The 26,968-nt window shown below is 37.5% G+C and overlaps 1 protein-coding gene across 11 annotated transcripts in view; it reads left to right on the top strand.

Moving 5' to 3' along the window:
• Positions 1–851: 851 nt before the first annotated feature.
• The window catches only part of LOC135216350 (protein unc-13 homolog 4B-like), a 255,589-nt gene continuing 229,472 nt past the window's right edge, over positions 852–26,968 (top strand). Inside the window, exons 1-2 of one of the 11 annotated variants that reach the window (XM_064251583.1) lie at positions 862–997; positions 3,235–3,547. The gene's annotated coding sequence lies outside the window, so the exon portion shown is untranslated. Of the gene's footprint in view, positions 1,659–1,884; positions 2,081–3,234; positions 3,548–26,968 lie in introns of those variants that run through there. The other 10 variants (XM_064251585.1, XM_064251580.1, XM_064251579.1 and 7 more) reach the window with 10 other exon arrangements.

Below are 26,968 nucleotides of genomic sequence, written 5' to 3'. Positions count from 1 at the left end.
ATTTTGTGTGACGCATCTTCTTGTTTACATACGAAGTCGGCACACGCCGACGCTTGCAGCGCCTGCGCTGCCGGAGATTATTATTTTTCCTGCATCGAAGCTTTTGATTTTCCTATTAGACATTATTTTTCTACAAATATGGTATGCGTTACAGTTAAAACGTGCAAAATGGTACACCCTTGTGCCGTATTTTAGCCAGTCTGTAAATTATGGACTTACAAACTAGCTGAATGACTAATATTAATAAATCAGTAATCCTTTTCCCTTAATTCCATCCATATATTCATATATTCATATATATATATATATATATATATATATATATATATATATATAATATATATATATGATATGCAGTGGAATTGCGATGCCAATAATTGAAGTACAGCAAGATGCGATAAAGAACAAAATACTGAAAGATACATTGACTTTTTTTCAATAGTACCATATACTGGTTCAAATGAAATCCAGCATTTCTGTAAAAGAATAACGTAGTTTTATACAGTATAGAAATATTATGCAGCATTATAAGAAGGATACTTTAGATTTAAATTTTAAAAAAATACTGTAGAATGTAAGGAAAACAATGTGATGTAGTTAAATGTAACAACTGTGAAACAATACACACACACACATGTATCATTTATGTTATATATACATAAATATATTTAAAAGTGGAAAAAATTAAAAGAATTTTAAATGCACTTTTAAACGATTTGGAACTCGGAAAATCAAAATAATGAGTGACGTGCTTGGGAGTGGGGGCTGGCCCATTCCCAACCCCATGGCCTCTTCCTCTGATTCAGTTTTTGCAACGGATCACGTGCTTTGGGACCATCTATTGATTCGCAGCGAGCCCCTCTCAGAACGGTGTTGGGAGCTCAACAGTAACAACGCTTTTCTTGAAGCTCTGCTTTGACTAGAAGCAATCGCTAGGAACGAGAAGAAAATTCAATTTGAATGAATAATCTGATAAAGATGTGAAGATTTAGACTAGGTATAGCGGTCGAAGAAGTTTGCGTTTGTCATTTTAGCTAGAATACTGTGATTCGTGATGTCTTTAGTCTTTGCGCTGTCATTGTTATAAGTCATGACAATGACCCCTTCCACAAACATCTGTCCTAACATGAAACACTTGGCACTGTAGGGATGTGCCAGACAGGTGTTGCCAGTTACGTCATCAACTGTTTGGGAGCCCGTCTCTGAGGTAAAGAACTCCAACTTGTGTTGCCAGAACCAGCGGCAAAGACGAGTGTATAACAACGGCTGATCTCATTGCTACAATCTAGATATATATAAAACCTATTAAAATTTTAATAATTTTCATCATATTAGTTTATTAGTGTATTCAGTTGGAAAACTAGGAGGAATCTCTGTGACCAGAATTAAAACAAAGTTGTAAATAATTATGTGAGCGGTTCAATAAAACGTATGAAAAGAAGTGTTGGCAATAAGATTTGCAGTCGTAGCGAACAGCTCTGGCTCATTACTGATCTTATGAAGAATTTTCTGATTTAGATTATCAGAATGTTGTTTTTGATACTAATATTATTCTCTCAAGTATCCAAAAGTAAAAGCGATCATCAAATGAAGGCATCGAAGGATAGGATCTAGAGAGTACCGATTCCGTTCAACGTTTAGAGGAGGCATGCGCAGACGTGAGTAAACATTTCATTTGATTTCATTCGTTATCTAAAGATCAATTGATGTTATTCTATTTGCAAATTATTCCTGAATGAATTAGGAAGACGACTGCCATCTAAAATACGCGGGTATAGAGCAATTAAATGGAAACATAATTCTATTTTGTTGTGAAATCTGGGACAGTAACCTGAGTTTTATTCCCGTCAACGTTAGAGAGTGAGCAAAGTTGAGTGAAACAATGTGAAAGACAGTTGTCATGTGCGCTGTGTTTACAAAATAGTTCTTCACTGACTGTGAAGTCTCGGCTCCACTCCGAATACCTTATCGCCGAATCACGTCAATTTTGTGTATGCTGCAGTGTTGGCATGAATAATGAAGTTTGCTTGAATAGTTCTCATCGAATGTGAAACTGGAATAAGAAAACTACTCGTTTTCGGTGTGAATTATTTCGACTGATGAGCTCCATACTCATGTCCTGGAAAGTTTCTTGTTCATTTGGCCAGGCTTCCCTCGGGGATCGGGAAACGTGTGACAATTAATTTGGTCAACGTGCTATTACGGCGGCCAGTGTTGCATTGTGCTCGATTAGCAAGAAGTAAATTTTCAGTGGATTGAAATCTTTAAGTGACAACCAGAAAATAAGAAATAATCAAGAGATCAATATGCTGTGACCGTATTAGCTAGCATTTTTTGACCCCATCATAAATTATGAATCTCGTTGAGAAGAAGAAGACATTGAATGAATAGACGATGGAAATATTATTGAATTTGTGAAGGTCTTTCATGTGTAAATTATCTCATAATTACTTATCCGTTTCATACTGAATGAAATCGTGTGCATTTTTTTCTTTTCAACTGGGCGCCCAAGTCAGAGTCGAATAAAGGACCTCGTTGCCTCAGCACGTTTGTGACTTGAACTGCATATAATGATGTCATTTGTTGCTTTCTTCAACAAGCTGGTACATTTATTTCAGAATGTATGATGATGTATATTTATCTATTTATCTGTCTATCTATCTACGCACACACACACACACGTACACACATATGCATAACTTGATCACGAAATATATAAAACGTGATGCTATGTATAAATACAGGTAAGGCCACGGAGTTCTCGTCTTTTCATTTTCATTTTATTTTCCTCCGTGGCATTACCTTTATTTACACACGCACACATATGTATGTATGTATGTATGTATGTATGTATGTATGTATGTATGTGTATGAGGGAGATGGATGGATAGATATTCATCTATCTCCTTCACACTACTGATATTCTGCGTCTGAGGCTACAATATTTTTGGTACAAGTCAGTGATATCAGTGTTATAGTGGTTTTATTTATTTCTTCAATATGTTTCTGTGTTCTTCCAGTGACATTGTTTGCTGATTTTATTGACACTGAAACACAGCTTTATCAAAATTAGTGATATATGTTGGAGGTGTGTGTGTGTGTGTTTTTGTGTGCGCGTGTGTGTGTGTGTGTGTGAGAGAGAGAGAGAGAGAGAGAGAGAGAATCCAGTGTAGACTATTAAGAAGTAAGATGTTGGAATCGTAAATCCATATAAAAGAACTTTTCATGTCTTAGCAGGAGAATGGCAAAAAGCAAAAGTTGATAAAATCCATTGTGCACTAGAGACTGACTACATGTGATGGTTAAATTTCGGGATGTCTAGTGTTGTGGGATGACTGAATACTATAAGGATTCCAAGGCTGCGTGATAGCGGGCCAGCCTCCTAATCCTTTAACACACCCCCTCCCCCCGCTGCAGCTGCCTACCCCTGGAGGATATATTCCCCAGTCACACCGACCAGGTGACGAGAGAGAATGACTCCTCTCAAGGTCACCTTACGAAGGAAAATAACACGGCGAAACACCGCGTGCACATTCCGTAGACTTCGGTAAGTATATACGGTACTCAAATATTCGCTTCTTTAGGATGTTACTTATGGCCAATCTACGAACTTTCTTAAAATTTATTTTTCTGTTCTGCAGGTTTTCATTGTTAGTGCGCGTTGCTTGTCAGTATTATTTATAGATGCCAATCTTATGATGAGTCGAATTTTATAGAACATGCGCAGAATCGTAGTTATGCATGGATTGAATGGTTGTGTATTTATGTAAGATATCCATATGACAAGAGGAAAAGCTAACAGAAACATTGTCCCCACATGGAAGTGGGAAAAGAAGCAGAGGAAGAAGTGGACTCATATGACAAGACTGGAAATATATGGCGGTGAATTTTGCCCAAAGCCTGGGTCACACATTGGCGATTTCAAACAGCGCAATTCGTGACGGCTGAAATTTTGCTCATTACGACGTCACTACGCTCTCATTACAACCATTCCGCTATAAGTCGGCATAAATCGTAACCAAGTCTCCGAGTATGACGACTTTGCTCCAGAGATGGCGGCTATGCAAGGCTGCCTTGAATAGTTCCCGTTAATCCACGACTACTGTCAAAAGTTGCCTCTCGTCATGGCGCATCATGCAACAATTTCGTAATGGTTTCTCGACTTATAGCATTTGACTACGCAAGTTGTAACTAGCAATGGCGAGTTACCTGGCAAACCCACAACATCGCAGTGGATCAGAATGTGTCGTGCGTTGGCAGCCTATGAATATGGTTCAAGGGCTTAATTAATTTACCACAGCTGCCTCAGTTTTTAATTTTTAGTAAAATATATTTTGTATTCAAGACTTTCTCTACTGTTGATATAATTGAAGAACTTCAGATATAGCCAAATATAACACTGAATACACTTAAACGAAAATATATTCAGTAATAAAAAAAAAACTGGTTTAACTTTTATTCACGAAACTTACAGTTTTTCAACAAGATTTTCTACAGTGTGTTTATTACAATGAAATTCAATTTATTAGCATGTTCTGAAGTATAAGAAATGAAAAGGCGTTCTCTATTTTGAATAAAATATATATAGTATTAAAGATTTTCGAGAACTTAACAGAAAATATGTTTGGTAATTATTAAAATATTTTTGAATTATAAGTTTCATTCAGGAAATTTACATAGTTTTTCAACATGATTTTCTGATGCTTGAAAATGCATTCTTTATCGTTTTATTATATCATTTATTCCTGCCAATGAACGAATCCTGCAGGGGAGTTTACATAATCACAAAGACGACCTGTGTCACTGAGTCCTCTCGATCTGCTTCACTCCTGGCAGTAGGATTTTTTATATATATCAAAATTAAGTTGTGCAACACAAGCGGCCAGCACCAAAGACTCGATATGATCATGGAGAAGATTTATGGGGGTCGGAAACACTGAATCTATGGGTGATAAATGGAAAATATTGATTTACTTATTAGACTATATATATGTTATGGTTGCATCCATGTTCACGACTCAGTACAATCCTGTTGCGTAAGTCGGAATATGAGGTGACTAAATCGCAAATAAATCGTCAAAAATCGTCATGCCTTCACGCAATTCGCTGTCCTGTAAAAACCGTTAAATGTGGGTGTGGCCCAAATCATCAGTGACTTGTGCGTATGACTACGCACATAAGTAATCTCATCTCATCTTGCGCAATGCTGCTTTCATGGTTCATTGCGGAAGTTGTCATGGAGTCAATGTCAGCTGACATTTCTTTTTTTGGGGAGTCCAAGCCCCGCGACTATAGGAGATTGATCGCCAAACCCAGCCCTTATGTCAGTTGGAGTCTGAAATGACCAATGTTTGTCCCAGGCTTTTGGTGATTTCAAACCGTGCAAGTTGTAATGGCCAAAATTTTTCTCATTATGACTCTCATTACAACCAAATCGCCATAAATAGGCATATATCGTAACCTAGTCTCTGAGTTTGACGACTTTGCACCAGTGATGGCGACTATGCAAGGCTGCCTTGCATAGTCGACATCATTCCACGACTACTGTCAAAAGTTGCCATGTGATGTTATGGTGCAACACGCAACAATTTTGTATAGGCCTCTCGACTTGTGGCATTTGATTACGCCAGTTGTAACTGACAATGGCGAGTTACAGTATATCCTATAAATTCTTCACAACATTTGTAAATATATCTGTAGAGATCAGTTTTACCATAATCTTATTTTGATTTATATTCTGAACACCTTTTATGTCACTAATTTCTAATTTCATATCCCTGAATAAAACATTACCAACCATTTCCATGGTTGCATAAGGTGCTGTAAAATGCAGGCCATTGGAGTCCTTTCTCATGAGAGCATTTGTATTATGACCCATCATAATGAACCTACTTTATTTGTGAGCAGTACTGTGTTTAGCCGGTGAAAGGAGGGTGGGAGGGAAGGAGATACACCGCAAGCCGCTGAACCTCCGAGGCAAATTTACATAAATTATATCACTGTTTTGGCATGTAAGGCACTGCAAAGCACCACACTAAGGTCACATCACTGTTATGCACTGCTGGGACAGTAGAAAATCAAGAATGAATCCTTGGGATAAGCTCAAAATTGAGAAATACAGGAACCCCGAGAGGTCCGCTACAGGTTCGATATTATAATAAACAAAAAGATTCAACACCAACAGTTGAAACTGGGGATACGAATATAGAAAGAAACACAACCAGAACAAAGGTTTATTTACAAGCTTACTAACAAAAGTAAATGCGGAATGGTTTCTCCTATTTACATAAAAAAAAAGTAAAATCTTACAATACGTGAACTGGGGAAACAGTGAGGTAATGAAAATACTTTCTGGCCAGTTTTGCAGCTGTCGAAAATCAATCCTCAAAGCAACGGCTTCACAAAGGAGAACTAAAAACTCAGACGTCTTTTTGACTCCGTACTGCAGAGAGCAATGTCTATTCTTGACACTCGAAGGGCAGGTTACTCCACAAAACTAACTTGTAGGACGTTTCTTCTGTGAAGGCTTGCTCAACGTCGGAATATCTCCCTTTCCGACTGCGGACGACTTAACTTCTCTCTCTCTCTCTCTCTCTCTCTCGCTCTCTCTCTCTCTCTCTCTCTCTCTCACTGTGGACGACTTGACTCGACTCCAAGCAAGCTCTCATTTGCCTTCCTCTCTTATCCTTCGTCTGTTCCTTCTTCTCTTATCTCTCCCTGGTGATCTCTCACTGATGATCTGTGCTGGTCTCTCATTGATGATCTGATCTCTCCTACTTCATATGTCGTATATATACTGTGACCTAGGGGCGGGGCCTACCAGCAAACGTCACAGGCTCCCGAGATGACAGGCATGTCTTAGAAGGATCTCGACGAAATATTGCATCATTTTTTGCGGCGTGTTCTGATGACACGTCGGTGCCTGTTGAGTTTCTGTAACACACTTGGGGATTCTTGAACCATCATGAGAACAGGCATCTCCAACACGTGCACGAATGCCTCCTTGCAGCAGAACTTCTCGAAGAAGATGCGTTTTCCTTTCCTTTAATACGTGATTCTTTGCTATAAAGCGATTACCATGACACGTTCCCCCAAAATAAAAAATGAAATCAACTGATTTTATTTTTTTCTAAAGAAAAACAAGAATTAAACAACAGGAGAACAATTCTGCATAAAGCTTTAATCCAGTTAACGAGCACACTTCACTCGCACACCCACTCATGCCAAAACAGAGAACGGTAATTAGGCTACTCAGTCCGAAAAATCTCTAGAGAGGTTATCAGCTATAGCATTATCCTTTCCTCTTAATTTTTCCTTTTCTGAACTCTGATCAAAAACTTCAAAATTTTTAAGTAATTCTGAGTTTTTCTCAAAACTAACTCCTCTCTGTGACCATTATTACGGACACGGGCGGAGGCCACGGCACGGGGTGTTCTTTATAATTCCGAAGACAGTTTACATGCATCCACTTTGCTCTACGCTTACCCATTTCAATTAAATAATGAAGATTTCCCCTTTTTTCTGAAATTGAAAAAGGACCTTCGAACCTAGAAGATAAAGAGGGACCTTCTTTCTGGACTAGTACTAAAACTTTATCTCTTGCACAGAAACTTCATTCTTTCGCTTTGAGATCATGTTTCCGTTTAGTCTCCCCTTGACTTCCACTCACGTTGTCCTTCGCTAGTTGTCAAGCAAGCATCTCTTAAATTGTTTGTATGGTACTCTAGATTAGTTATGTAGTGTTCTCTACTTTCTTTAAGCATTAAATTACATTTTTGCATTTCCAAAGGACCCTTAGCGGTGTAACCGAAAACCAGCTCGAAAGGACTAAATCCTGTAGTGTCGTTCGGTGCCAACCTTAAAGCTAACAGAACAAAGGGTAACTTTTCTTCCCAGTCATATTCAAAGTTACTACACAGCTTTCGTAAACGACTCTATAACATTTGGTGAAACCGCTCCACAATGCCTTGTGATTCGGGATGGTAAGGTGTGGAAGTTACAAGTTTAATGCCTAACTCTTTCATTCTATCCTTGAAATATATGGATACAAAATTACTACCATTATCACTCTGTATAGTACGAGGCAGACCAAACTTGGAAAAATAATCTAACAATCGTTTAACTACGGCCCTTGTATTACAGCTTCTTACGGGTATCGCCTCTGGATAGCGAGTTAGTTTATCAGTGATTGTCAACAGATATATACTCCCTCCCTTACTTCTAGGCAACGGTCCGACCATACCGATAATTACATTCTCAAAAGGTTCGCCTACTGAAGGAATATTACACAATGGAGCTCTGGACATTACTTGATTCGGTTTCCCTGCAATTTGGCATTCATGACAGTTTAAAACATACCTCTGTACGTCAATCTTCATTTAAGGCCAAAAGTACGCCCTACTAATACACCTGAAAGTTTTATTTACTCCCAAATATCCTTGCTCATCATGTGCTAACTTCAAAACTAGCTCATGAGATTTCTTAGGAACTACTAATTGTTTGGCAATTTCCTCTTTACTACCAGACTTAGGATGAACATAACAACACAAAACTTCGTCTTTCAAACAAAACGTTTCCTTACACACATTCTCGAGATCATCATCCGGCTCACATTAAAAAATTTTGGTTAGTGTCTCATCCTCTCTCTGAAACTTGACTAGCTCATCCTTATTCAAAAGGTTAGTGCCTAATTCATCACCAAAACTAGTACTTGATTCCACGACATTGTCTACGTTACTCTCGACAGCTACACCTTCTCCTTGGCTATCACTGTCACCACTGATAGTCAGGTTTTTCAGCCACACTCACGCCAAGATCAACCTCGACACCTCTATCACACTCGTTCGAATCCACGAACTCACTTTCGTTCGAATCCACGGACTCACACTCGTTCAAATCCACGAACAAATTATGACCGTAGTCTATATCTGTATCTAACCCTGACCTAGTTACTACCATTTCAGGCACTGGAATATCCCTCACAACAGGATTCACATTCTTGGATAAAGCTAAGTCATTACCGACAATAATGTCAACGCCATCAACGGGCAAACTGTCAACAACTGCTAGTTTCACTTCTCCTGACACTACCTGACATTCTCAATTGAACTTCAACAAAGGACAAAGAACAGGAGTGTTAGGAAATCCACCTAACATGACTTTTTCTTCCATATTGATTTCCACCCTGTTTGGCACACTCTCTCTCCTAATTAGTGAGACAGCAGCTCCTTTGTCTCAAAGCAATACTACTTTTCATGAATCTCCTCCTCCAAGAGAGGAAACTACACCTTCTGACAGAAATTCACCAAAAAATTTCATAGTTTCTCTCATCACATCATTCCTATTTGACAAAAGGTTAACCAGAGACACTGGTTTTTTAACGTCCTTCCTTTCTACTGCACAATTTCTTGCTAAATGCCCTTTCCCATTACATCAGAAACAAGTTAATTCTGAGTCACTAGATGCCACTTTAGTCTTACAAACTTTAGACATATGACCAGGTTTTCCGCATTTATAACAGGAACATTCACTTTTATTTGCATTGCTATTACTAGAACCGAAACTTTTACTGCTTTGTACTCTACCAGATGGAGAATCATTTCGCTTCTTACTGACACTTAAATTATGAGTCAAACTATATTCGTCTGCCAACCTAGTTGCTCCTGCAAAAGATACTTCTCGCCTACCTTCTATATAAAGCTTAATCTCAGGGGACACATTATCTTTGAAGTTTTCTAACAACACTAAGTTCTTCAAACCATCAAAATCCACAACTTTAGCAGAAGTTAACTAATCAAAAAACAGCCTTTCTAACTTCTTACCGTATTCTACATACATAATATTTTCGTCCCTTCTCAAACTTCTAAATTTCTTACGGTACACCTCCGGTACTAGCCTATACACGCTAAGAACAGTTTCTTTCACAATATCATAATCATCACATTCCTCCTTAGACATACAACTATACACAGTAAGCGCCATACCACTCAAAACTGACTGTAAATAGAGAGTCCACGTTTCTTTAGGAGAACCTACTCTTTCCATTAACTTCTCAAAACACATGAAATATGTCGTAACATCTTCCTCATCAAACTTTGGTTCTAATTTCAACACTGCACTCATACCTAGGCCATAAGCTCCGTTTTCGTTCTCGCCTGTCTGACTGTTACGAACAATTTCCAACTCATGCATTCATTCTTTCTCTCTTTCTTGTTGCTGCATTTCTCTCTCTAGCTGCATTCTTATTGCTTCTCTCTTAGCTGCTCTTTCTTCTCTCTCAGCCACTCTCTTATCTCTCTCATACTTTTCTCTTTCTTTCCTTTCAACATACTCACAGAGATCATTCCCCTCTAGACCTAGAAGCTTACTAGACTCAATAAACTCTTTCACCATCTCACTCATTCTGGTTCTTTCTATATTCTCCCTGTTTCAATGTTATGGTGCCGAATATCCTGGTAGGGTCGCCAATATGTTATGAACCCCGAGAGGTCTACTACAGGTTCAATATTATAATTAACAAAAAGATTCAACACCAGAAGTTGAAACTGGGGATACGAATATAGAAAGAAACACAAACAAAACAAAGGTTTATTTACAAGCTTACTAACAAAGGTAAATGCAGAATGGTTTCTCCTATTTACATAACAAAAGTGAAGTCTTACAATGCGTGAACTGGGGAAACAGTGAGGTAATGAAAATAGTTTTGCAGCTGTCGAAAATCAATCCTCAAAGCGATGGCTTCACAAAGGAGAACCAAAAATTCAGACGTCTTCTTGACTCTGTACTGCAGAGAGCAATATCTATTCTTGATACTCAAAGGGCAGGTTACTCCACAAAACTAACTTGTAGGACGTTTCTTCTGTGAAGGCTTGCTCAATGTCGGAATATCTCCCTTTCCAACTACGGACGACTTAACTTTTGTCTCTCTCTCTCTCACTGTAGACGACTTGACTCGACTCCGACCAACCTCTCGTTCGCCTTCCTCTCTTATCCTTCATCTGTTCCTTCTTCCCTGGTGACCTCTCACTGCTGATCTCTGCTGGTCTCTCACTGATGATCTGATCTCTCCTACTTCGTCAGTCATATATATATATGGCGACCTGGGGGCGTGGCTACCAGCGAATGTCACAGGCTCCCGAGATGACAGGCACGTCTTAGAAGGATCTCGACGAAATATTGCATTATTTTTCGGGGCATGTTCTGACGACACGTCGGCACCTGTTGAGTTTCTGTAACACACTTGGGGATTCTCGAACCATCGTGAGAACAGGCACCTCCAACACATGCGCAAATACCTCCTTGCAGCAGAACTTCTCGAAGAAGATGGGTTTTCCTTTTCTTTGATATCTAATTCTTTGCTATAAAGCAATTACCATGACAGTTATTTAAACAATGCAATATCCCTTTCTGTATAAGCTCTCAGTCATTCTGTGACCATGTGAGTGAACTTTGGTATGGCGTAATAAGAGAAAGTTGTATTTACTTTCCACACGTGTCTATCGCCTTAGTACAGATCCTAGTATGCAATCTCTTTGCAGACTCAAATATTGTGCTTAGTTATAATAGGAAATTTGGAATCCCTTGGAAGCAGCACCCGGTCTAAATAGCTACCCAATGTGCACAAACTGGAGCAGTTGAACTGCAATCAACCACCTTCTATCAACCACCTTCTATTAATTTCTGGACCTATTCAAGTCTCTGTCACCCTTAAGGTGTAAATGCAGTTCAGTTAAACTAAAGCTCTAGAGTGTTATATAAAATTTTCCCTACATTTATGCCAGCCTTCAGCCATACAATGTTTGTTATGGTTCTGTTCTCTTGCAAGGCCTTATATATATATATATCTATATATATATATAGTATATAGATATATATATATAGTATATATCTATATCTATCTATATATATATATATATATATATATATATATATATATATATATATGTTTCATGTTTGGGAAATGGTGGCCATCTTGGATTTTTGAGTGGCCAAAGTTTTTTTCATACTGAGGTGGGTATTGAGGTTATTTGTGCCAAATTTCATGCCTGTATCATCAAAAGCACGATTCATTACAAATATCACAGTTAGCCGCCCTACTATTCTAGGGATGTTATCCATAAAGGAATAAGATGTGTGAGGACATTTGACTGTTTCTGACATTTCAGCTCATTCTTTGAAATTTTGGGTTTTTTTTTTTTTTTTAAAGTTGTATAAGATTTTATTTGTGAAAATTCTGTTTTAGAAATTGGAGTGTGTTAAAGCAATTATTTTATATATATATATAATAATTATATTATGATATATATATATATTATTAATATGTATTATATAGGGATATTACATATATAGATACATATATATAATATATACATATATATATATATATATATATATATATATATATATATATATATATATATATATATATATATATATATATGTGTGTGTGTGTGTGTCCGTGTGTGTGCGTGTGTGTGTTAAGGGTGTCAAAATGAACCCATTTAACTAAAAGGAGAGAACTCCTGGTTGTGGTAACGAGACCTATCTTGGTTAATTCTCATCGCCCTTCGTCCCTGCAGCTAGCTGAAAGGCAATCATTAAAATCTTAGGCAAATTCAAACTCTCCCTATACAAAATAGAAACTTTATTTCCCAAAATAACTAACATGGAAAATGAAATAAAATGAATTAAAGAAATCCCAAAAGAATAATTAAAACACCAGTACTCTTCTACATAAACATATTAGATAAAATGAATTAGATAATCCCAAAAATCATTAAAGCACCGTTATTGCCCTGCATCACCATTTTGGACAGAACTATCCCCGCGGTCAAATAACTCTATGGGTATCTGTCAAATAAATGACGCATTAAAGTCTAGAGAATTTATTTTTAGGTAGCAACAATGGAATCGATCTGAAAAGGAAACCATAATTATCAAACAGTGAAATGCATCAAGAAGTGCAATGGATAAATGTCCAATAAATCTTTTCTACACTCCCCATTCACAGCATCTAAAATCAATGTCAATGTCCAAAGTTTCCAAAGTTTTCCTTTTACTATACCTCATCTCCGTGGATCTCCAAGCACCTCCTATGGCATGGTTTCACACTTAACGTCTGTCATATGATTCCCCACTAATCACCACACTAGGGATTTTATTCCATTCATTTGCTCTAACAGTCATATGCACTTGAACGTACTAATGGACGTACGAATCCATGCACACTAATAGATATACGAATGTACACACGTTACTATCTTCCCTGTTCCAATGTATGTGCATTTTCCATTTCCCATGTACACGTCTTATCTAGGTCACTTACGCACCCGTGATCTCTCTGGTGCGATCGGGTATGTTTTTAAAATTTGTCTTATGTGTGCGTCTAAGAAATTCGCTGTTTTGCACGTCTCAAACACTATATCACTGGAGGTTGGCCTGTTTTCGCCTCCAACTGTCTGTAACTTGCTATCGACCTCATTTTGTTTTATTAATTATATATCATATATGTCTAGTGTTCATTCTCATTACATAGCTCGGCCACCCCTGTATTTGCCACTGTCACACACTAGTTTCGACTACTGGAAATAGTTTATGTCTTTTAACTTGACACATGATTTAGGGCCACTTCTGTTGCTGGGGTCCTCCTACCCTTTTGGCTGCATCCAACTTTGATGGCCCCTATAATGCACATTGTGACCATAATGGTAATCACTGGAGCTGTGTAGCGTTCTGCAAAGAAAAATTCGTCCTCTCCATCATTTTCTAGTTGTGGAACCATAATTGTTTCCAGGCAGAAATTTAACAGCCTCATAGCACCCCTGTAGGTGTTTCCTAACAGTAGATTTGCCGACTTCCAATGAAGGAACCGTAATCGCCTCCTCATTGCCGACTTGAAATACTCCACGACTTATATGCAAGTGCTTCCTGCACTCACCTCGTAGAAGTATGGTAGATCCCTGGTTTGTCCCAGAAATTATCCTGAGATGACTCTACACGAGCCATCAGCGATTTCACGTTCCTGTAGTAGTAGCGATTCGTGACCTCATCCCCTGGCAACCAAACAATGCTTTGAATGGAGACATTTTAATAGAATCATTGACCATAGTATGTATTAATGCTAGATCTAACTGTATCTACATATCTATCCCAGTTTTTATCATTTCCTCCTTTAGTCTTCCTGAGAGCTTCGAGCACTTTCCTATTTGCTTGTTCACATAGCCCATTAGCTTCACGTCTGTACAGAATAATTGTTACTTTCTGTTTCCCCATGACTTCTGCAAGGCACCTTAAGGTCATGTTTACAAATTCTCTACCATTATCGGTTAACAAAACTTTGGGTGAGCCATATCTGCAGATGACCCCATTGAAAAATGTTACAGCCACTTCCTCGGCTGTTTTATTACGGAGTGGAAAATTTCTACTGTCTCGTTAGTTCATCTATTACTGTTAATAGGTACCTGTGGCCATATCTTGATTCACAAGAATTCCCCAATATATCCATGTGTATTCTTTGAAAAGGTACTTGGTATTGGATATGGCCCTTGCAAGAAGCTACCCTTGCAGGTTTGCAAGCATTGCACACTGTACACTTTTTCACAAAATTTTCCACCTCTGTCCACACACTTTTCCAAATATACTTATTACGCATCTCATTATACGTCTTCTCTACCCCCAAATGTGGGATACCAAACTTTCAATGTACTATATCTAAAAACACTGGAATTAGGACTTTCAGAATTACATTCTGTGTTGTGTCCCCATCACTTTCACTTGTCCTTAAATTATCTTCAATTTTCCAGATCAACAGATTACCTTCTAATTCTACTTTCCTGACTAATTCCCCTCTGAGGAACACTTTTGCATCTGCCAAAATTTCATCCTCATCTTGCCTTTGTTCTGAGACTGATATCCCATTGTATAGAATCACTAGTAACCACCCCAACTTGAAATCGTTCCATATCATAAAATCTTCTACTCAGGGCATCTGCGACTACATTTAATTTGATCTTTGCATCAAATTCTCTGATGGCTAAAAACCGTTGAGCTCTTTTGGGCGACAGAATCTGGCTTATTAAAAAGATTCAATAATGGCTTGTGGTCTGTAAGAACTTCCACTTTATTCCTCATTAACAACATTTTAAAATGAACTATGCTTGATACTATTGCAAAGGCTTCCTTAACTATGGTAGCCAATAATCTTTCATTGCTGCCCTTTGTCCTAAATTTACTGCCATAATAACCTATTGGATGGAATTTTCCTTCAAATTTTTGCATAAGGCAAGCACCTATACCCTCCTGACTGGCATCAGTCACTAGTGTGAAAGGTTTGCTGAAATCAGGAAATTTCAGAACTGGGGGATTTATTAATGTATCCTTAACTTTCTGAAAAGCTACTTGCTGAGGTTCTCCCCAATAAAATTGGATATCTTCCTGTAACACGTCTGATAAAGGAGCTGCTCTGTTAGAAAACCCTTTCACGAACCTACGAAAGAACCCCACCATCCCCAGGACTGACTTAATTTGCTTCTTTGCTTAGGGACAGGAAAATCTGCAGTTGCTTTGTCATTTACTCTAACTCCCTATTTAGATACGACATGACCTAAATATGCAATTTGCTTCTTCAAGAAGGAATGCTTACTAGGTTAATTTTCAATCCTGCAAAGCTAAGTCTCCTAAGCACTCCCTTAACCCTTAAACGCCGACTGGACGTATTTTACGTCGACATTTTTTGTCTCTCGGGGTGCCGACTAGACGTATTTTACGTCGACATACAAAAGTTTTTTTAAAAATTCGCGGAAAAATACTTTTAGGCCTATCAGCCGAAAACTCTTGAATCACGCGCCTTGGGGGATGCTGGGAGTTCACGGATCAAAGTGTTGTTTTGTTTACAATCGTTACGCAGGCGCGCAAGCGCGAATTTCTTTCTTGCCGCACTAAAAAGTATCTGTGACACATCTCGGAAATTATTTCGTCACTTTGACATAATTTTTTTACCATTTTAAATTAGCCGTTACATGGAGTATTATATATGAAAATGTGCGCATTTTTATGTAGAATACAACAAAAAAATACTCATGATTGTAGCTTTTATCGGTTTTGAGATATTTTCGTATAAATAACGATAAGTGCCAAAATTTCAACCTTCGGTCAACTTTGACTCTACAGAAATGGTCGAAAAACGCAATTGTAAGCTAAAACTCTTATATTTTAGTAATATTCAATCATTTAACTTAATGTTGCAACTAATTGGAAGTCTGTAGCACAATATTTCGATTTATGGTGAATTTATGAAAAAACTCTTTCCTTACGTCCGCGCGGTAACTCTTCCGAAAATAATCATACATGCGATTGTGGTAATGTTTGCACCATTTTAAATTAGCCGTTACATAAAGTTTTATATATGAAAATGTGCGCAATTTCATGCACAATACAACTAAAAACAACCCATGGTTGTAGCTTTTATCAGTTTTGAAATATTTTCATATAAAAAATGATAAATGACAAATTTTCAACCTTCGGTCAACTTTGACTCTACCGAAATGGTCGAAAAACACAATTGTAAAGCTAAAACGCTTATATTTTAGTAATATTCAAGCATTTACCTTCATTTTGCAACAAATTGGAAGTCTCTAGCACAATATTTCGATTTATGGTGAATTTATGAAAAAAAAACATTTTCTTTACGTCCGCGCGGTAACTCTTCCGAAAAAATCATACGTGCGATTGTGGTAATGTTTGCACCATTTTAAATTAGCCGTTACATAACGTTTTATATATGAAAATGTGCGCAAATTCATGTATAATACAACAAAAAATAGTTGAAGGTTGTAGCTTTTCTCATTTTCGAAATATTTGCATATAAATCACGATAAATAGAAAAAAAACCACGTTCGGTCAAATTTGACTCTACCGAAATGGTCGAAAAACGCAATTGTAAGATAAAACTCTTACAGTCTAGTAATATTCAGTCATTTATCTTCATCGTGAAACAAATTCTAAGTCTCTAGCACAATATTTAAATTTATGGTGAATTAAAAAAAAAAAAACTTTCCTTCCCTCCGCGCGCGGATTCTCCGCCACAAATCTCCGAAATTTGTAAGTCCCATTCTCGGAATATTTGCTCCGTTTCATATTAGGCATTTCATAGAGTTTTATATATGAAAATGTGCGCAATTTCATGTAGAATAAAACGCAAAATATTTGAAAGTTGTAGCTTTTCTTATTTCCGAAATAATTGCATATAAAAAATATATATAAAAAATTCTACATTCGGTCAACTTTAACTCGTCAGATATGGTCGAAAACTGCATTTGTAAGCTAATATTCTTACAGTATAGTAATATTCAATCATTTGTCTTCATTTTGAAAGAAATTGGAATCTCTAGGACAATATTTAGATTTATGGTGAATTTTTGAAAAAAATATGTGTTTACGTCCGCGCGTTACGAATTCATGCATTATTTTGTGATAATATTTTCTCTGTGTTGCTTTTATCGTTTTACAATTTGTTATATACCAAAATGATTGCAATTTAGTGTACATTACAACGAAAAAAAATGTAACTTGTTACCTTTAATCGTTTTGCGCACAGCGCGATTTGAATACAATTATATATGAAATTTCGTTTTTGCGCTATCATATATCGCATTATTTATATATGATAATGATAATTATTTTCATTTCTGATGGTTGCATACTAAACTTCAGGCAATGAAAAAAAAAGGAGCCAAAAATGAACTCTTAATCTTCAAAACTAAGCGCGCTATGATTTTTTGAAAAAAATATTTTTTCTGCTTCCGCGCTCACTTTGAAACGTCTCCGGCACACGGGAGACATTTTTTTTTTTACCGCTTCGGCGTTTAAGGGTTAAGCACTTCTCTGTGAAGCTCGATCGAGGCTGTTGCAATCAACATATCATCCATGTACACAAAGACATTTTTACCCAATAACCCGGGCAAAACCGTGTTTACTAACCTTGTAAAAGTCATAGGACTACCTGACAAACCAAAAGGGATCCGCGTAAATTCAAAATGTCCCTTGGGCACCGAAAATGCAGTATACTCCTTACTCTTTTCACTAAAAGGGACTTACAAAAACCCTGTGCGAGGTCAATTGATGTATAAATTCTACGTTCCCCAATTTCTACAAAAAGATATAGTATGCAAGCAACTGCATAAATGTCAGGGATTGTTTTCTCATTCAAGTATCTAAAATCTACGCATACCCAGGCACTGCCACCAGAGGAAATATGTATGGGGATGCACTAGGTCTAATAATTCCTTCCTCTTCCTATTTACTGACCTCTTTCTCTACCTGTTCTCTGATTTTGAAAGGTATGCGGTATGCAGGAATAAAAATAGGTTTTGTCCCTTCTTCTAGATTCACCTTATGATCTAACACATTTGTCAGTCCTAACTTATCCCGTTTTAAAGCCACAGTATCTCCAAATTCAGTCATCACTTTGTTTACCGCGTCTATATGCTCCTTGTAGTCTGCATTAGCTAAATGTTCCCTAAAGATTTTCTTCCTTGTTTGTATTTCTGCCTCTGAAAACTCAGTTTTCCCATCTATAATAGCCACTGAACCACTAGCATTATTCCAGACTTGGAGGTCTACCTCAAAAGTGTTCCTCTGATACTTCCTAACTGTATCATTACAGTTCAATAATTCCACCCATGTAACACCAGTATTTGATAATCTGTTCACCAAATGGTGCTAATAACCCCTCTTAGTTTCTTTCTACCCTCAATTATGCACACCTCTTTGGGTCTTTTCCCTTCCCTCAGCTTGACTTTGACCATAGTCCTTGTAACTGGATTTAAAATAACATCCTCTGATAAAACACCTTTATTCTAAGGTCATTATACATATCACCCTGATGTTCCATGTCCCCATAAATATCACCCTTATTTATACCAGTGTCCCTTATTCCATCCACCATAACTCCAATGTTAGTATCAGTATCATCACTGTTATTTCTCATACCGCCACTGTTAATGCTGCCAAAATTGTCACCAGTACCGCTACTGTAGGCACCATTATCACTGTTATCCTCATCATAACTGTCATTGTCACCGCCGTTATCCCAAATATCCCCATTAACACCACCGTGATCACCAATAGCCACGTTATAATCACCAACACCTCTGCCAGTATCCTCAATATCATTGGTATTACTACTAGTATCAGTGATATGACCACCATTTTCGCCCATATTATTACCAATATCACTGTTGGTATTCTCCATATGAACCTCTGTATACTCGCTTCCATGTGCACTCTTACATGGAATAAAAAATACCCGGTTCCCCAACCGTTATGCCACTGACACCTGTATGGACCGATATCCTGTGTCTCCTACATGCAGGATGGCCCAGCAAAAGCCTGTTGCTCAATGCAGCCCCTTTTACCACCAAAAATGGTTCTATCGGTACTCTGTCCCCCAGAGCAAAACGTATTCTTATAAAACCAAAGGTATTTAATCTATTGGCTTGCACATCACACACCGTCTCTGTTGAGGTTTTCAAAGGTTTATTGGGAGAACATGGACTGATACAGCTGATGGTGTAACAAATTCACAGAGGCCCCTGTGTGAATGGAAATTGGGATCTTTACATCCCCAGCTGTTCCCTCAACTATTTGCCTGGGCTGTGGGTGGGGCGTAAAAACCTCTTAGGTCTCTCAGTATATCTCCGTGTTCCTTTATTCCATAGGCTGCTCTCAGAAATGCTTGTAATTTGGTCCTTGACTAATATTTTGTGTATTGGGTACAATTTTCTGTGTTAAAAATGATGACAGTGGTTGCAGGTCCACAATAATATTACATGTGCATATAAAGTCAAGTGAACATTATGACTATAAAAATCTGTCGAAGTAAACTTCTGAACAGGACAATTCCACAACGACGAACGCAAATGAAGGAAGCGCTCTACAGCCCAACTAGGTAATTCCGTTGTTGATATTCTAATTCCTATTTGCTATTCTGCTGGAATGTCTAGTGGGCTGTGATGATGCTGCATGGTGTTCCCCTGGCTGGAACATTGCTGGACGTTACGTCCCCCGTGCTGTAATCTATCGAGGGAGGAGAGCAGAAGAGGGGGCAGCAACAGGCAGAGGAAAAACAGAGCTTGTCTTAAAATTAAAATTTTTAACAAAGTTTTTAAGAATGTAAAAATTGACCAATGGGTCTTCCCCAACGAACGACTTGTTTCCGTAAAAAGCTTCTAAGTTTATGGCGGCGCCTTCCACTAGTCTTGTTTAGACATTATTATTTATAAAAATTATGTTAGATCCATCCCAATTCGATCTATGGTTGTTCTTAAAAGCATGGAAGACTATTACATTGTTCTGTGCATTAAGTGCATATGCACGTTTGTGTTCCCCTACTCATAAATTTACATTCTCTGTGTACCGCAAATCAACCAACTCAGAAAGTTACATACATTTCTATTCATTCCATACATTAAGAACAATGTAGTAATGAACTTTGCCCTACGTGCGTTTAAAATATGAGACCCGGAGTTTGTGGATGGAGAAATTCTGCACGTATGATCGACCTTCAGAGGACTAAGATACTCGATCATATTATTGACAAAGCCATTTCACGAACTAAGATAGCATTTTATCGTCCTGTTAACAACCCCAAAGAAAAACCCAACTGATTCTTACCCCTTCCATTTAATCCCAACCTCGTCAAATTATGTAACTACACTAACAATAGCCAGAAAAATATCAAAATAGTTTTCAAATACCCAAACATGATTAGCTATAAATTAATTAGAAACAACAATAACGATAAGAATACTATCATTCCAGGTGTTTACGAAATCCCCTGTCATGACTGTAAGGAAAAATATTTTGGAGAAAATGGAAGAGGACTATCCATCCGATTAGGGGAACACAAATGCGCATATGCACTTCATGCACAGAACAATGCAATACTCTCCCATGCTTTTAAGAACAACCATAGACCAAATTGGGATGGATCGAACATAATTATTAAATATAACTTAGGAGAAGCTTTTTACGGAAACAAGTCGTTTGTTGGGGGAGACCCATCAGTCAGTTTTTAAATTTTTTACATTCTTAAAAACTTTGTTACAAATTTAAATTTTAAGACAAGCTCTGTTTTTCCTCTGCCTTTTGCTGCCCCCTCTTCTGCTGTCCTCCCTCAGACAGATTACAGCATGGGGGATATGACGTCCAGCAATGCTGCAGCCGCGCTGCCAGGGGAACACCATGCAGCATCATCACAGCGTACAAGACCTTCCAGCAGAATAGCAAACAGGAATTCGAACATCAACAACAGAAATACCTAGTTAGGCTGTTGAGCGCTTCCTTCATTTGCGTTCGTCGTTGTGGAATGTCCTGTTCAGAAGTTTACTTCGACGGATATTTATAGTCATAATGTTCACTTGACTGAAGACGAACCTAGTACAAGGTTAGAAAGCTTTTACTATACATTAAAGACTTTATACGCACATGCGATATTATTATGGACCTGCAACCATTTTCTGTATTGAAAACTACAGCAGCGGAAAGCTAAGTCACCTTTATTGAAATGTAACAAGGCTTTTGCCTCTGCATCATTTTTAATTCCCTTGGCTTTTATGTAGTTATTCAGTCCCTCAATAAAAATTTGCACTGGCTGGGACAAATGCCATCAATAATGCCCCGAAAAGGCCTAACTCCTGAACCTAACCTCGTAATTTTATGCAAGAAAGTATGATCACTGTTACCTGCTACGTACATTTTGCCTTCTTTAGAGGGACTCTTGTAATTCAAGATTCGTCCCGACTTCAATAACATCGATATATTTATCCCCACACAAACCACCAACACAAAGGTAGTAATGTATCATTCACCAACCAAAAAGAAAAATGTCTATATACCCCATTTCTTCAAGTAAATGTTTCTCGAGTCTGCAGGAGGCGATCCCCAATATCATTTCACGGTCAAGGCAATCAGCTGATCAAATGTTGGTTATGGGTGTATCAAAAGAGAGAGTCTGTTTCTGTCTTTGCTGCCCGAAAGTTCTACTGACTCGTGGCTCCCGATGCTAAACTCCGACCCACTCTTTGCATGCATCCACACAATCTCACATGCAAAAGAAATTAAACGTGTCGGGCCTATGCATTGCACTTAACAGCAAACCACAAAAAAATAATAATGAAATAGAAATTAAATAATTTGTGAGCAAATTGACATAAAAAAGTAATTATAAAAGGAAATATTTAACACTTACGTCCTCATTAAAGAACGGCACCTTGAATACGTTGGAGTCATTTGCTTCTGCATTAGCGTGTCTGTATATGATTACACTTGTGATCGTGTGTAATTATTACACTGGTAATCGCCGTAAGACAGCCCCACTGTAATTATTATACCATAATTTTTGCTGTATTTACAACACTCATCATATCTACACACAAGGAACTTTGCCACTGCCTTATACAAGGCTGCCTGGCTCTTCGACCATTCGAATTTCTCTGACTTCAACGCCTATGTCAGCAGTAGAGGGACAGTTGCCAAAAATACATAACTATGATGTCTATTTCCTAACATCTACCTCATCCCCTAACTCTTCTATAGTTCCTCGCTGGACAAGTGGTTTTCGCGCTTGGCTGCCAATCCAGTGGTCTGAAGTTCGATTCCCGGCTCTGCCAACACGGAATCAGAGGAATTTGTTTCTTGTGATAGAAATTAATTTCTCGATATAGTGTGGTTCGGATCCCACAATAAGCTGTAGGTCCCGTTGCTAGGTGACCAATTGGTTCCTAGCCACGTAAAAAATCTAATCCTTCGGGTCAGCCCTAGGAGAGCTGTTAATCAGCTCAGTGGTAAAACTAAGATATACTTACCTTTTACCTAACTCCTATATAATTCCCAGTCTCTCCAGAAACGTAGTCCATAGGCCTGATTGCCTTTCCCTTCTACCACTACTGTTAAGGGTGTCAAAATGACCCCATTTAACCAAAAAATAATTAAATCTTAGACGAATTCATCTCTATACAAAGTAGAACCTTTATTTCCCAATATAAACACTAACACTCCAGGTTGGCCTGTTTTCACCTCCAACTGCCTGTCACTCGCTATTGACCTCATTTTGATTTATTAATTATATATCATATATGTCCAGTGTTCATTCCCATCACATATACATAGATATCTATATATATTGTTATAAATCTCTCGTTTTCAGATTTTGAAAAACGATGGAAGTTACTTTCTGGTACTCCTAAAAGTCCTTGCAAGAGAACGGAACCATAACAAAGAATCTATGGCTGATGGCTGGTGTAAATGGAAGGAAAAATTTATATAACACTCTGGAGATTTAGTTTAACTGAACTATATTTGCATTTAAATTATGTGAGTCACAATTTGCACCTTAAGGGTGACAGGGACTCGAATAGGTCCAGAAATAAATGGAAAGTGGTCAACCAGTACAAATTGCGCACTGCAGGTTGCTATTTATTCCAGGCGAAATTCATATATTGTTCAGCAACTGAAATAATTTACCTGATGGGAAAATTCATCATTTGTGTCGCCCTTATGGCACAGGGCAAAATTATTTAACGAAATCAGGGCAAATTAATAGCATGTGTAGCCTTAAACAATAAGCTGACAGTTTTATACATGATAGAATTAAGCATACTATTAACCCGTAGGTTAAATTAAGATCATCTGATCATTAATTGCTGTTCATGTTCAACAATCATTTATAGTGTGACGTTGCATTTTAAGATAATGAACTTTTTTTTGTGATAACAAAGTTATTTGTCAATCACTTTAGTCATGTCACACTTTATTCTTTAATTTTCTTTAGATTTTAAGGGCCCATGCTGATAGTTCATCTAATACATCATTATACGATATTCCAATTCTTTAAGTTTGAATGCATTCTTTACTTTCGGTTAAATTATGGGCGTACATTGATATGCCATCTTGCAAAAGTTGCTACTTGCCTTTAATCAGATGCTAACTGTAAAGTCTCCTTAATCACTGCTCGACCATTTACAATAGCAGACTTTGGGTCAGCAAGAAATGCAACTAGATTGTAAACATCATTATAGGTGTTTTATTTTCCCTTATTTCATCAATGTTGCATGGCCATGATATTCCAGGCTCATGATAAAAGGTTTACATTATTCATGAAATGGTAGTTTGCATCCCCCAATTATTGAGGGCACTTTCTACATATGCACCACCATGCTCTGGAGGCTCATTTTTTTGTACCTGGAATGAAACCCTATATCCTCACCAAAGTGTTTCTGAAGTTTATTGCAAAGGGAGCGTAATGCCTGTCTATCATCATTTGTATCTCTAATTTCTTCATTTGTAAGCAGCATATCTCTTTGTATTTGTTCATGTTCATGAAGTATGTCTCTCAGTGTGCATACCTCTTTGCGTGTGTCAAGGCACTCTCTTATATGTAAAGAAGATTTACTGAGTACTTCTTGCTTTTTGCCTTGTGCCCATTGTTCTCTCTGACAACATTTTTCTGTCCTTTTAGTATTTGTGTGAGCGTCATGTACGGGTCTACAGTGTTATTTCCAACATTCTTTGTGACAAAAGATGTCGAGAGCAGCTGCTTTAAGTAAATCTCCATTACTATTGCAAAATGTTGCCAAGGCTTCCAAACAACGTTTTCCCAGCCCATCTTTAACGAAAGGAATAGCCTCTACAAATGTCACCCAAGCAGCCTCTGTTTGAATTTTGTGAAACTTAAGATTTCTTTTCTTCCCAAAGAATATTTCTGGAAGTCTTTCCTTTCAATTCTTTTTGACAGATAACACAAGAAAATGCTGAAGCTTTACAAGCTATACGACTGCTCCTAACATTTGAAGATAAGGTTTATTCAGTGCTCTTGGTATCCTGCAGCTCATCAGTTCTAAATTTGGTCTGTAAGTTCCAAGCTCATTTTAACTTGGTTCCAGTAACATTAGCCTGCAGATTTTGTAAACGTTTCTGGGTGTTTGGCTATCTGTATGCATTCATAAACATTGCCAAACTCAGTGTTTACCTTCCACCATTCTTCACATTTTTGGGCCAGGAAATTCCAGGCCTCTTAAGTTGTTGAAATGGACTTCTTTTTGAGGTTGCTGTTTATCCACAAATAATGCAAGCATCATCTTGATCTGTCTCTTTGCACATTTACTTGCTGATTCAAGTGGTTCTGCTACAAAAATGGAGGTTCTTCTTTTGCGTGAAGTGCGTCCCAGAACTACGTCATATATCTTTTATTCTGAAAGAAAGTCACTAAGTTTAAATTTTTTCTACTTATTTATTTTCTGAAAAAAATATTCATTGAACAAAAAATGTATATTTAAGTGATTTACATGCGATATGAGAATATTAGGTCAATTGGTAAAAAAAATAAAGGAAAATTTATAATTAAGTTATGACCATCTCATTACGTAATTTTCTTTATAGCATCCAAACGAGGGGTTTACAAGAGACTCCCATCCTATAATTCATCAGAATTATGTTATAAATGAAATCCAACCATAAAAAAAAGGTCCCTTCACATTGCACACGCGCTCACCTATAACCCAAACTGGACTAGGGAGTCACCTTGGAAGGAATGAAACAGAAATACAGACAAGAAGAAAAAATTGTAACTGACTGCACTCGAAATTACTTCATTGTAGTACCTTGGCGTTTGTAGTCTGGCTTCTTCTGAATTGCTGAGCAATCTTATATTACTATGGGAGATAAAGGAACATGTGGGGGTCACCAGAGGAGAGGGGGAACAAAAGAGGGTGCGATCACGTCAGCAGGTGAAAAAATTCTAAGGTTTTTATGTGTTTTCCTCCTGGTTTTATAATCTCAGTTCCAAAGGGTCTTTGTCGAGGCCTGTTCCTCTTGCATCTCTGACTTTCAATTTCGTGAGAGATGCAAATTGCAGGTTAATTAGTTTTGATGTCAATTCATTGTTTACGAAAGTGCCCATTGATGATCTGCTACAATTTCTACAAGAAAAAATGAATTATATAAATATTCCTGTTTCCCACCATGTTTTTATTAAGTTGATAAAGTTGTGCATAGTTGATAATACGTTTACATTTAATGGTTGTTTTTATAGACAGATTTTTGGTTTGGCAATGGGAAGCTGTTTATCTGCAACTCTCTCAAATATCTATATGGAGTTTTACGAAATCAGATACCTACCAAATATCATTACGTTTACTTTGACATGGTACAGATACGTTGATGACATAATATGCCTGTGGCCACGGGATCGTGACCCCTTGGAGTTTTTAGAACTTTTGAATGGCCTGGTTCCATCCATAAAATTCAAACTGGAAATAGAACAGGATAAAACCCTACCATTTCTTGACACACTCGTTATGAGAACCGACAACGGTTTTAAATTCAAAGTTTACCGTAAACCAACAGCAGTGAATGCTTTCATTCATAATTTTTCCAGCCATCACCCCAAGATAAAACGAACAGTCTTCTCAGGGATGTTTTTACGGGCATATAGGATTTGTGATCCTGAATTCTTAGACGAGGAAATTAAGAACATCTATGAAATTGCGAAAGAATTATGTTACCCAAGGTATTTTATTGATAGTTGCCTCCAAAGTGCCAAAAAATCATTTTATTGTCACGAAAGATCAAGTAAGTTTGAAATTGAAAATATTTTAGTTTTGCCATACCACTGTGAATTTTTATCAATTGTACGTAGCCTGAAATGTCTGAATATAAATGTTGTTTTTAGTAATATTTCATCTGTCAAAAATGCATTGTTTTGTAATAAATCAGTGATGACAACAGGAGGCGTGTACAAAATTAACTGCTCTATTTGTAATTTGCCTTATATTGGACAATCTGGTAAGGAACTAAGTAAGAGAGTTACACAGCATAAATATAATGTACGGGTTGCGAACGGTTCAAGTGCCATTTTTTGTCACGTGAGGGATTTTGAACACCCTATAGACTGGAATTCAGCTACAGTCGTTTT

This window comes from Macrobrachium nipponense, chromosome 6 (assembly GCF_015104395.2).
Source record: "Macrobrachium nipponense isolate FS-2020 chromosome 6, ASM1510439v2, whole genome shotgun sequence".
NCBI classification, from domain to species: Eukaryota; Metazoa; Arthropoda; class Malacostraca; order Decapoda; family Palaemonidae; genus Macrobrachium; species Macrobrachium nipponense.
Note: the sequence above shows the minus strand (reverse complement) of the source record. Positions and strands in the feature narration are given on the sequence as shown.